Source organism: Anas acuta, chromosome 6 (genome assembly GCF_963932015.1).
Source record: "Anas acuta chromosome 6, bAnaAcu1.1, whole genome shotgun sequence".
NCBI classification, from domain to species: Eukaryota; Metazoa; Chordata; class Aves; order Anseriformes; family Anatidae; genus Anas; species Anas acuta.
In genome coordinates, this window is record NC_088984.1 from 11,916,751 (window position 1) to 11,929,298 (window position 12,548).

Sequence of the window (12,548 nt, forward strand, 5' to 3'; positions counted from 1 at the left end):
AAGTACATCCCTCTGACACAGCACTGCAGCACAAGATGCCTCTCAGGACCTGAAAGACCAGAACTGAAAAATAACCTGGCCTCTCTCTAACCTGAGAGAGTTTTGTATAGCCCATGACACACATCTGTGTAGGGGTGGGGGGATGTTGTGAGAGGAGTTCTTATTTCAAATGTCCGCGTGGCTCAATGAGCCCTGCAAAAACACAGTGCAGGAAGAGGATGCCATATGTTGCACACCCACGAGTCCTGGTCTCAAGGGATTGCCTTACAGGAAGGAAAACACATTCCAGCAAAAGCCTGATGCGGGATCCCTCTCTCTGTTTCCTTTGCTTGGGGGTGTTTTCTGTCACAAGTAATAAAGGCCACAGCACCCCTGCCAGTCAGAAGGAGGGGTGTCCCAAATCCCAGCAGCTGATGCTAACACTGCTTCAGCAAAACAGCTGAAGATCTTCACTTTGTGGCAGAAGCTGGTGGTTGTGGCTACAAAAGCCTGCAGAGGTGTAGGAAAAAGAATCTCTGGGAGGAATGTGAACATAAATATCCCAGTGGGGGACTAAGGGAGAGGTCCTAGAGTCTGAATGATATTCATCTGCTTTGTTTTCTTTTTACTTTTCCCACCAAAAAATAACAAAAAAAATATGGCTATTGTGATGGAATCCCCACAAAATCCCCAGGGCATTTGGAAAGGGTAAGTAGAATGTTTTTCTGTGAGTAGAGAAAGGTAAATAAAGTGGGTTTTGTGGTTTTATTTTTAATGGTGAAATTTCAAGCAGTGAATTCCTTTTTCAGGTGTAGGCTGTTTACTTTCACATAATGTTTCTCCTCTCATGTTATCGTTGTCAGAGGTCAATTCCTGAGCAGTCAGGAATTTTATTTTTTTTTTAAGCAATTTATATTTCTAGGTGGGATGGCAAGGCAGGTTTGGCTAGCTCGCAGAAGAATCAGTGAAGTGCAAACCCTTTCATATCTAAGAAATGAGACAGGTCAGGTAGAAATCAAACATCATTACTATCTGACAGCTGATGTTTGGTCTATGGGCTATGACTTCCTTGCTCTGGCTGCTCTCTTGTGTGAATTAATGTTGACAGTCTCAGCCAGCAGAGGGAATGTGTAGGCCAAGTTGATTGAGTCATGTTGCCCATGACTGCATCCCCAACACCTACATTAGCTACTGGCTGCTGGTCCCAGGGTGTTTGTGCTGCTGTTCCCCTGGTTCAAAAAAAGGTGCTTGTCATAGTAAGAGCAGCCACTTAGTAAGAGTAGCCACTACCAGCAAACCTCTTAATGTCCTTATTGCTAGTCTAAATAAGTACAGATCCTTCAGTCTCTCTTTGTATGTTGTGTTCTGTAGGTGTGCTGATAGTTTCGGTAGCCACAAGTGGCTTAGCTTTATCTCATTATGCACAAGAAATCAATTTTGAAAGTTGATTGATGGTAACTTTCTTAGATTTTGAAAGTAAACCTCAGATTTACCTGGAAGGTACTGCAGAAAGTTACCATATAACTTCCCTATCTGGACTCTTTGGAATATCAGTTGAGGACGGATTGACTTTTTATGGAGTCGATGATCTGCAGTTTCTCTAAGCAAATAAATATGCTGTAACATTTGTGTTATATGCATGTTGTTCTACAACATATTCAGGTCTTTCAGATACAAGAAGGAATAAAACTGAACGTAACATTTCTCCTATACACTGTGAAGATTCTGTTATTTACAGTTTATTCATAATGTAATTTAAAGGCAATTTACTTCAACTGCTCACTTATGAAACCATTTATTCAGGACAAAACCATAACACAAAACACCAAGGAGAAGGCACCTGAAAGGAACCTCCCACTCTCTCCCTGTTAGCAAGGATATTGGCTTCTGATACATGTTAAAGGCTTGTATTCCTTACAGTGTTAGTATTCTGGCTTTTGCAGAGCAGAATTGATTTTTTTTTAAAGACTTATTAAATTTCTTTGATTTTTTTTTTTCGTTTTGAAAGTATGATGAATCAGACCACAATGTTGTTTTGCATGTGTTATTTTAAATCAGAATTGTCTTAGTCATGATTTGTTTGACTTTTTTTAAAAAAGCATATTCCTTTCTTCACTATTCTCCTCTTTTCCAAAATAACTGTCAAATAATCTTATGAACTCATTACTTGAGTATGTTTCATCACTGAGAGATGAGGGAGATGGAAGAAGGGAAAATAGTCTTTCCTGTGCAAATCCAATCTCAAATATTTATTTTCCTATAAAATTAAATGTGAAAAGACCGTTGTTTAAAAATAATATCCCAAAAAAACTTTGTTTAAAAAAAAAAGTATTCTTAAACCTGCTGCTTTCAATTGGAAACTCTACAAAACAGTAAGTGTCCAGTAGTATGTCACAGTCTATAGCAGGGATTGCATCTTGAAACTTAAACAAAGCAAACTCTTAGTCAACAGAAATCCACATCACAGAAAATTCCCTATCCATGGAGTTATGCTATTCTTTCTGCTGGCACTGTGGATACTCTGAGAGAAATTATTCAATGAATTAATATTTGAGGAAGGGAGAAAAAGCCAAGTGAGAATAAAACAAGCAAATAACCTACATGAACGAACAAAGAAGTATCCTAATGGGAAAATGAATTTTATTCAACTGACCAAATTTGGCTTCTTTGAGTTAGCAGCTCCAGACTCCTGTTGACTTCACAATTCAAATGTAACCTTTTGTCATGGGAAACAGCAACTCTGCCTCCAGTGAGGCCTTGGAAGGGCCCAGGAGTTTTTGGGTCTTCCAGTGACATGCATCCAGCCATCCTGCAGTACAGGAACTCTTCATAGAATTACTGCCATTGGGCAGACTGGTTTAAAAAAAAAAAACAAAAAAAAAACAACCTACAATATTGACAAATATGATGTCATTTATGTTGTTATCCCACCTCCCAGCACCTCATTTTGAGCCCTCTTTCCATGAAGGTATTCATGGAAGATATTCATGATATTCATGTTAATGCTGCTTCTGTCCAGAGCTTTTCCATACCATATGGGATTGCTGGCATCAGTAAAATACTTAACAGGTAAAAGGGTGTATGAAATAAGAGAAGGGCTTTGAATCCTGCTTTATTTCCTGGTGAGGTAAATATGTCTGTTTCTGATGATAATGTTTTTCTGACCAGCCCTCCCTTGGTGCTTGTATAATAGGAAAAAAAGAAACATAGGGCATCACCATCTTTTGAAAAAATAATTCATTCAAGGATACTGAAGTTCTCAAATCAAGGAGAGGTTTTCATATGGAAGCATGTTTAGAGAGAGTGTGCTCCAGTGCTTGAAAAGGTCCAGGGAAGAACAGGATTGCTATGGGTCAGAAGAAAGCATAAAAAATAATCATCAACCAACCAACAACAAAAAACAAGATCCATTTTCAAGGACTCCCAGTGGAAATATTCTGATAGATTTTGACGGAACTGGATAGTTAATATTTATGAAGCCAGGCAAAACCTCCAGATAGAAGCTGCTATATAAGTGCAAAGCTTTGCTTTTAATATTTATTAATGTGAAAGTGCTTATTTAGTTTTTAGGCAATTTTTTTCTTCATCCTTTTCCCAAGCAAACTAATTTTAAGTCTGTGGGATCTGTGGATTCTCAGCTTCCCACTGCTGCCTGTGATGTAAATTGTGCTTCAAAGAAAAACGAAGAGAATCACAGAAGTTCAGAAAGTTGCAATGTGAAGGCTTGAGAGCTGTTTGCAAAGAGCATTCCTGGCAAGAGCTGAACATTTGGACTCTGTATTAAGTGACATAAAGTTTACAGAACCAAATATGTATCTTTTATAAAGTATAAAGTCATGGAGGAAAAGATCTTGCCCACAAGAACTTCCTCCCAAAGTCATAGCTATTTTGGCATGTTTATATTCATGAGTGTTACTAGACTGTTTCACAATGGTGAGGATGAACACCACCTTCTCACCTGGAGCCATGTGGCAATGTTTCAGTGGTGCTGGGACTCGTAATCAAAAGAGCAGTTATGTGATCACCTTGTCACCATGGCTATGTTTACACTGCAGTGCAGGTAGTCCAGGTCCCCTGATCATTTAGACTTGCACTGCTAGGTTTCCTCTCTGCCTATGTTGGGATATGTTCCCAGAGGAATCCAGGGGATGAAACACATCATCCTACATAGGCAGGAGGATACAAAGCCATGCATCAAGCATCCAGCTCAGTTGCCCTTATTCAAGGACTTAATTTGTGATATTGAGTTTAAAAAAAAAATTAAAAATAAAAAATTAAAGCCTTGTGTTCAGGAAAAGGAGAGAAGAAGAAGAAGGAAAAAAAAAAAAAGAACAAAAAAAATCCTGCAAAGTCTATCCAGGCAACTAAAATTTTCCTCTGCACTCATGAAACCTGTAAGCGATGTAATCTCTACCTGTAATCTCTCTAATTTGAAGGAAATCACCCTTAAGGGTGACTTACAAAAGACTCATTTTAAAAACAGGCTTAACAAAAGGAAGCAGAAACCCTACTTTCATCAAAAATTGTTCTATAAATGGACAAACACCTTTTAACCAATGGGTCCACATTTTCCTTCTTCTATAGAAAAAGGAACAAAATATTGTCAGTTCTTTTTCATCTGTTGGTCATGTATCTTATTGTGAAATGTTAGCTCTAGAAAAAAAACTACATGACTATAGTAAAATGTACACTGGTAGCGTCTTTCCCTTTGACATGAATATGCTTCCTAATACAGTTTTATATGCAAATATTTAGAATAATTGTCCTTCCTTATTCAAGAACCAAGATTAGGTCTTTCTGCAAATACAATTCTTATTCTCCCATAAAATAGGCAAATCTCGTTTTCCCTTTTAGTGAAACAGAAAAAATTAAATAATTTTCAGAGCAAACAAAACCCTCATCCTCAGCCATGCATTCTCCATGTGAGTATAGTATTATTGGAGAGATGAAAAAAATAATAGCAGTTTACGTGTCCTAATATACTTTGCATTTTGTCTATGTGAATTAATATGGGGTTAACTCACATTTCTCAGGCTGCTGGTGGCACGTGACCTAGCTCAAATCTCCTAGCACATTTTGGCAGCATCAGACTTAAGTTAGTACATCAAACCACACAGCAAAGAGAGTTCTTTGGCCTTCTGAGTGCAATAGTATAGCTAGAGGCTGTTGTTTAACTCAAATGGTGTGAAATTTATAGTCTAGTCAGATCAGAGCTCAAGTCTATGCTTCAACCCTCTATTCTTTCTAAGTCTTTCTATGATTTGGGTAAAAGTGATACAGGAAAAGCCAAGGGTCTTTCCCCACGGGTATGCGATCTCTTAGGGAAAAAAACTTAGGGAAAAAAAAAATATATATATATATAGTTGTGATTTCTTAAACTGACTTCTGTGTCAAGTCCAGTTCTAGTTTTAAGCTGAAAAGGCACCTCCTCTCCTTTACACTAGGATAATTAATATCTCCCTTGGCAAAGACATACTCTTCAGCCCCTACCTCTTTAAACTGTTTCTGTCTTCCCCATGCATGTTTCTTCTAGACACTGTTTTTCCTGGGCAAGTTGCATGCTTCATGCCTCATTTTTTTTATGAGGCATCTCCCCCTGCACAAAGTGCTCTTCCAGCGAATCTGGGTCCGAGGATTCTCTGCCCCCCCCCTACATGTTCCTTGATCCTTGTCATTTGAGATTTTCAAGGTGGGAACTGATCATTCTGATTCCCTGGAAATATACCTAAGTGTCCTGATAATAGTGTTTGGGGAAGAATATTGAATTAATTTAGCGATGATGACATATTTATTCCATCATTCTGTCTAGATTTTGGGAATGGAGACCCTGTGACCACCAAAAGCAGATCTTCCAGCTGTAGTCTTATTGTAGATAAGTTCTTGTTTTGAAATAGTTTGATTTTCTACTTATTTACTGAAATTCAACAGTAAAGGCACACAGAGAGATAAAGGTAACCCCCAACCACTTTTAGCTTGCAGTCAACCAAAGGGCTCCAACTGTTAGCGTTAAATATTTCTATTTAGGTAGCAAATCGATGCTGAACATTCGCTCATTATTCTTCACGTGTATAAACACGTGCATGTCCACTTACTGTAAAAAGCCTTTGCAACAGGACTGGATGTTTGCTTTACCACACACAAAGGCAGGAAGCAAATTTCAGTTCATTCTGTTTCTGTATAGAATGGAATTCCTTAAGGTGGTCCTTGTTTTATAATAATGGGAAAACTGTTTGTTACTGGAGCTAAGATACTAGGAGAGGTGGGCAACTTATGCAGACAGGTCACATTGCATATAGGTTGTTACATTTTTAAATCTTTGCATTTTCTATAATGTGAGTCTTCTGTTCTACACACACACACGGACACACATTCCTTCCTTCTGAACTTGATTTCAGGATTCCACAGCTTAGATGTGGTTCTTCTTGTGCTGCTCCGATGATTTTGGAAGACACTTTCTCAATTAAAAAAAGCTAGAAGACAGCAGAGGGATGAAAGGAGCTGTGCAGTTACTGGTGTGGAACGATGTATGTGTCTACAGACCAGTTCACATGGATAAAGAAGTGGCAGTGGAATGGTATATCTGTGTCTCACTGAGAAACTGATTCAGACCCTGACTGTAAGGACATTTAATTTAATTTTATTAATTTAATATATTTTTTATTTTATTTTCTTAATAGAGTAAAGGGGAATTTCCAAATTTTTTGTCTGATGTGTGCAAGAATTGGTCTTTCACAGAACATATGGTTTTGCTTCTGAATCCTTAGTTACATTTTCCCCTATTACTTTATTGTGCTTTGTGTTAGACACTGTTCGACTGCTCCCCTCCCCCCAAAAAAAAACTTATCACACTGTGAAGGTGCAAATTTCTGTTCAGATACAGGCTCGATTATTGTCTTGGGGCAAATGAACACAGACCTAAGAACAGTTCTACCTGCAATGTGAACATAAAAGTATAAATTCTGTGTTTTCTTCCAACATATGTCTACCATCATGTATCCCATCTGCTTTTGCAATGTGAGAACTTCACCAATGCCAAGCAGTTCAATCAGCTCTGGGGTGCTTTCCAGACAGAACTTCGTAAAACATGCTATAAGAGCAAATGAAGTGTAAGACACCTGGATCTTAAATTGCTTTGTGTACCGATAAGATGCACTGCCTCACATCTCTTAGGCAGAACTGGATCAAGGATTACATCAGGCTGGCTTTTGATCTGTCAAGCAAGACATGACTTGTGTCTGTGCACTGAATTTACTGGACAACTGTGATAAATCTGTTTGCAAAGTTTGAATACCCTTTCCGGTTTAGGAGAAGAAGAGCACACCTCTTCTGTGTACTCAGGGTGTTCAGCTCAGTAGTTCATCAGTATTGTTCATCTCTCTCTTGCATTTAACTGAATTATACCTAAAGCTCCTTCTGCCTCTGAAGGGAAATGAGGATTGTTGTTGCCTTTACCCAAACACCCAGTCCTGCAGTTAACATGATTATTTGGTCTGCCTTGGTGAAGGAAGGACACACTCTGTCAAGCATGCTTCATAGTTCTCTTTGTGAAGTTCTTAAAGGTTTCATGACAGTATCCACACAATATCACAGCCCAGTTTGTTTCTAGCTTTTACTGAGTTTGTAAAAGTAAATACAAATCTACCTATTACAGTAGACAAAAACTGATATCTTTACTGTTCTGAAAGGAAACTCTTTCACAGCATAGACCTACACACAGAGGGACATAGATACTCTTTCCTCTTTCCTTACACCCATTTATTTTATTCAGAAGCAGAGAAATATTTGGCTGAAAAGAAACTGTTTTCAATTATTTCTTTTTATAACAAGGGGTCTTTAACATCCACTAAGCCAGGTCAGTCCCACTGAACAACACCCTGTTCTGTTTACAAAAAAAGAACTCCTGTATTCTCAGTAAATACAGAAGGATTGCATCTGAAAAAGTTACATGCCTGTAGAAGGACCCATTGTGTAGTATGACCTTTGCTATGACATAGACCTTTGAAATGCCTGGAATTAAGTCCTTTTAAGATGCTGAGAACAACAACATCCCTTGAATTTAGAAAGCCTAGTTACTAGAAATCTTCAGTCATTAGTAGAGCATTGCAAGGGTCAGTTACTCTCAAGAGGACCTCTACTTTACCAAATAAAGCACGCTATATTTCTTAGATTCTGTTCCCTTTACTGTTACTGAAATACATATCACAGTATCCTGAACTCATACCAGTGTCTACAGAACAGCGCGCGTGTGTGTGTATATATATATATATTAATTTGACATTTAGACTTGTTTGATTTCACTGGGTTGGAGAATTAGTGTCATATGAAAGATGTCTCTGTGAAAGATGTCTCTGATGGAGCAGTACTGGAAATGGTCATACTTTGGGATAGTTCTTGAAAGTCTTGAACAGAAGTTATAATTGATGACATTTTCTTTTTGTCTCTTGTTCTTTCTAAACTTAACAACTATTCTCCTTCAACACTATTACCAAGGAATTCTGCACATGCAAAAAATTTGAGTCCAAAACTTAAGAAGAACTTGTAAGTGATAATCTGGGAAGTAGGCCTTCCGGAATAGGCTTAGAAAATCCCCTAAAATATCTGCAGGTTCAGTGGGAAAAAAGTATCATATATCCTTGCATTGTTTTTATTCTTTCTGAGGTGTTCACTTGAGTTCACTAATGGATTCTAGCTAGGGTTACATAGGGGTGAATCAATATGACTGTTCTTATGTCCTTTCTACAGTGACTGCTCATTAGAGTGATGAAGAATTTCTCCTAAGATTTTTTTTTTCTTTTTTTTTTCTTCTGGAGGATATGCTACTGTTGTGATTCAGTAGGGCCCCTATTTTCTTCTGATCTCAATTGCTGTATCTAATACCAGAAGAATGCAGGGATCTTCATATCAGCACATCTTGTTATTAGGTTAGATTTGTACTCCTATTCACTACTCAGAACTTAGGGTAGATGTTTTTTGCTGTGGTGCTCCTAGTAAAGAGACTGATAGCTCCATCTTTATCTCTATACACCTTGTATTAACAGTGAATAAATGTTGGTAAAGTGTGTTAGTCTAGTCTGTTGGATCTAAAGTGTTAGACCTTCTGCATTCATATGTGGTTTTAGCAACTGCCAAATCTTACATTATAGTAAACTTGTATGAAAATGGGACTGGGGAAGCAGTGATATAACACGTTTGCTGAATTACCTAAACTGAAAACACTTGCCAAAAGCCATGCCATAATCAGAATAAAATTCCTGAACAGCTACTAAAATACCACCCATGAAGATAATTTCATTTTCATTTCCAATAGGACTGTAGCACAGGCAATCCATTCAGCTTGCTTTCTTGTATGATTTGTTACCATTACCTTCAGTGCTGTCTTGGCATACAAAGTTATTAGAAAGACAGTGAAAGGACAGATGGGTAGTTAAAAATGCATTGATGCAAGAGCTGGTAGAAGAAGGTTGCCTGGCTATTTGGGTAGCTGGTGCTCAAATATGTACATATCATTATGTGCAGCGTATAAGTAGGTTATGTATCTTTATCAGTATTAAAACATTGATATTTTCTTAGATCAGTTATTGAGAAGCTCTTCTTTCTTATACCAAGTGAGTGACTGACAAAACTGACTATCACAAAGAAAAAGTACATTAGGCTTTGGGAGGAGTTTAATTTGTTTTTATTTTTGTTCAATTGTTTAGTTTGCTTTTGTTTTTAAGAAATTCCTCTCAGCATATAAGTCAGTTACACAGTTGATCTCACAATGCAAATTATATCGATAATTCTACCCTCTAGAAAACAGTCTACTTATAGCCAGTACTGAAGTAATATGTTAAGCATTATATTATCAAAGAGGGACATTCTATTTTCAACAGATGTTTGCCAAATTCCTGCATTAAATTACTCACTAGATCTCTACAGCGTTAAGAACCAGGTAGTGGTTGGTATAGTTGTGCCATGGTGATTCTGTAGTAATGCAGTTCTAATTATTATTGCTTTCACAGGAACACAGACATACAACTGGAAAATACATTGTCTGAACTCAGTCTATGCTGCTATAGGGAGCAATATCATATGATTACTTCAATAAATTTATTAGAATCTGTCTTAGAACTTTACTCACTGATACTCTTGGAAACCAGTTCTACAGTGTTACTAACCAAGTGGGTAGGAAATGTCTACTCATTTACAAGTTTAATTTATTCAAAGCAAGCTTATGTCAATGTATTAATGGTTCCAAATTATCATTTAATTTCTAATAGCTCCTTTAGCTCTTCTTTCTCCTCGGAGGTTTATTTTCTTCCTGTGATGTACTTATAGGGATCAGTTCTATAATCTCCCAGATTGTCTTAGAACAAAAAGGACAAACTCTTTTATATACATGTGATAAGATAAGCTCTCCAAGCAGCCTATCAGTGTTTTCCATAACTGCTCAGTTTTATTTTATCTTACTCGAATATGTGTGGCCAGAACAGCAGACTGTCTTCCAGACAAACTCCCTATACCACACTGCTAATATTTCCACAACAGAAATAGTTTACGTCTGAGGTTTTGGTGTAGTTCAAAGTCTTGTCCACCACACATAAGTCTGCCTTATTTTCTGTCATTTCTAGTTTCTGAGCTCAGGGGCTATAGATTGCTAGTAGCCTTTAGGAATGTGAATTTCCATTTTTTCTGCATAAGGAAAGTTTCCTGACAGAACTCCATTTTAGCTGATGACAATAGATTATGGGGGCAAGTATTAGAGGAATTCTCTCTTTCAACATTTAATATTAAGCTTGAAAGACATGACCCACTGTCAAAGTACACTGGAATCTTACAGTGTTAGTAGGATGGACTTGGTGGCCTAGCAAATCAAAATTTCTACATTTTGTGGCTGTCTAGCCTAAGGGAAGGAAAAAAAAAAAAGGGAGAATTTGTGATTGCAACCAAAATAAATGTCTGCAGCCTCTGCAATGCTAAACATCAATCGATATCAATATAACTATCAGACAAAATAATGTTCCACTGTCTTGTTATCCTGTCAGGATAATCCATGCAAATAGTCTTTATGCATAACTGTCTTATTCAGATACTTGGATGTAATCCATCAAACACTTCTCATCCATTAAATATAATTATATGCTTTGTTGGAATAACCAGATGTTTAGTGCTGAGCTGAGCAGATGTCTGTGCTTCATACCGGAAGGTTATAAACCTATTTACACCAGCAATAAACTACAAGTATTAAAATGATGGAGGAAGTGAGTATTTCTCACTTCATTTTGGGAAATTGCCAGTAATTCATTCTCTTTGTATCAGCCTAAAAAAGATTTGAAGTTTGCTACAGGGTAAATTTGACATAGGAGGTTGTAAAACTTGGCTGAACTTTTGTAATAAGTGTATTGATGACCACATTGGATTCCTTTAATAGACTTAATTTATCTTGAAGTGAGTTTGTTTTCAAAGAATTCTGGCCAGATTTTGGACAGGGATAAAGAAAAAGAACACTATTAGAATGGTTTGTTCTTATTCCATGAAGGTCTTTCAGGTGGGGAATGCAATCCATGTTCTCCAAATGGTCTTCTGAAGTGTCAGTCTGTTTACTCAAACCTTTTCCCTTTGTTCAATGCACCTCATGCTCCTCTTGTCTCAAATCTGAGTTCCAGATTCAAAGCTTTCAAAGAATAATCAGCAGAAACATCCAACACGCATTTATTTTGAGGGGGGGGGGGGGGGGGGGGGGGAAGCTGATAGCATAGAATTCTTTGTTTTTCACCCAAAGAATATATCTTTCCCCATTCAGCTGAACCTTTCACTGGTTTATCTGTAAGGAGAACTCTGCTGAAAACATGGATGTTGGTGTTTTTCTAAGATTGTAACTGGCTCTTCAGGACTAATTTACCACAGGAATGTATCTGCTATGTTATGCCTGCAGTCCAGTAAAGCATTTAAACATCTATGCACATAAATAATTTTACAGAACCCACTTTATAGAAATTTCACAGACATGCAATAAATCACTTTTTAAGCAATTTTAATCATCTAGAGAATTATCTTCCTTTTCTGCTTATGGAATTCTTGTCATTTCTAAGCATCTCAAAAGTATGAAGTAACTCTGAAATATATAATTTTTTCAGCTGAGAAAATTAACTGGGACAAGAAAATAATTAAGGCACCTGCTTTCTTGAGTCCAGGCAATTCAAAATAAACTATAAGGGAAGGTAACCCAAAAAGGAATGATTTTAAAGCAGGAAGAAAGTCTAGAAGCCCAAAGAGAAAAAGGGATGACTTGGTCAATAATAATGATTTTTTTTTTTTTGATTATTTTTTTTTCTCTGAAAAAGCAAGAAGAGGTCTTCAAGAGAAGCCAGGAAAGAACAATTTCTAGTAGAAAAGTCTTAGTGAGATAAGCTGTGATGGCATTTTGAACAAGAAACAGGTAAAGCGAGGCAGAAAGAGTAGTAATCCAATGTAGTAATTATAAATAAGAGTGGAGGGAACAGTTTCTCCTTGAGTGGACACCTGTTTGCCTGCTCAGATTTTATCTGTTGGACAGGGGGTTAGTTGCTCTGAGGTCAGTAAGAAAAACA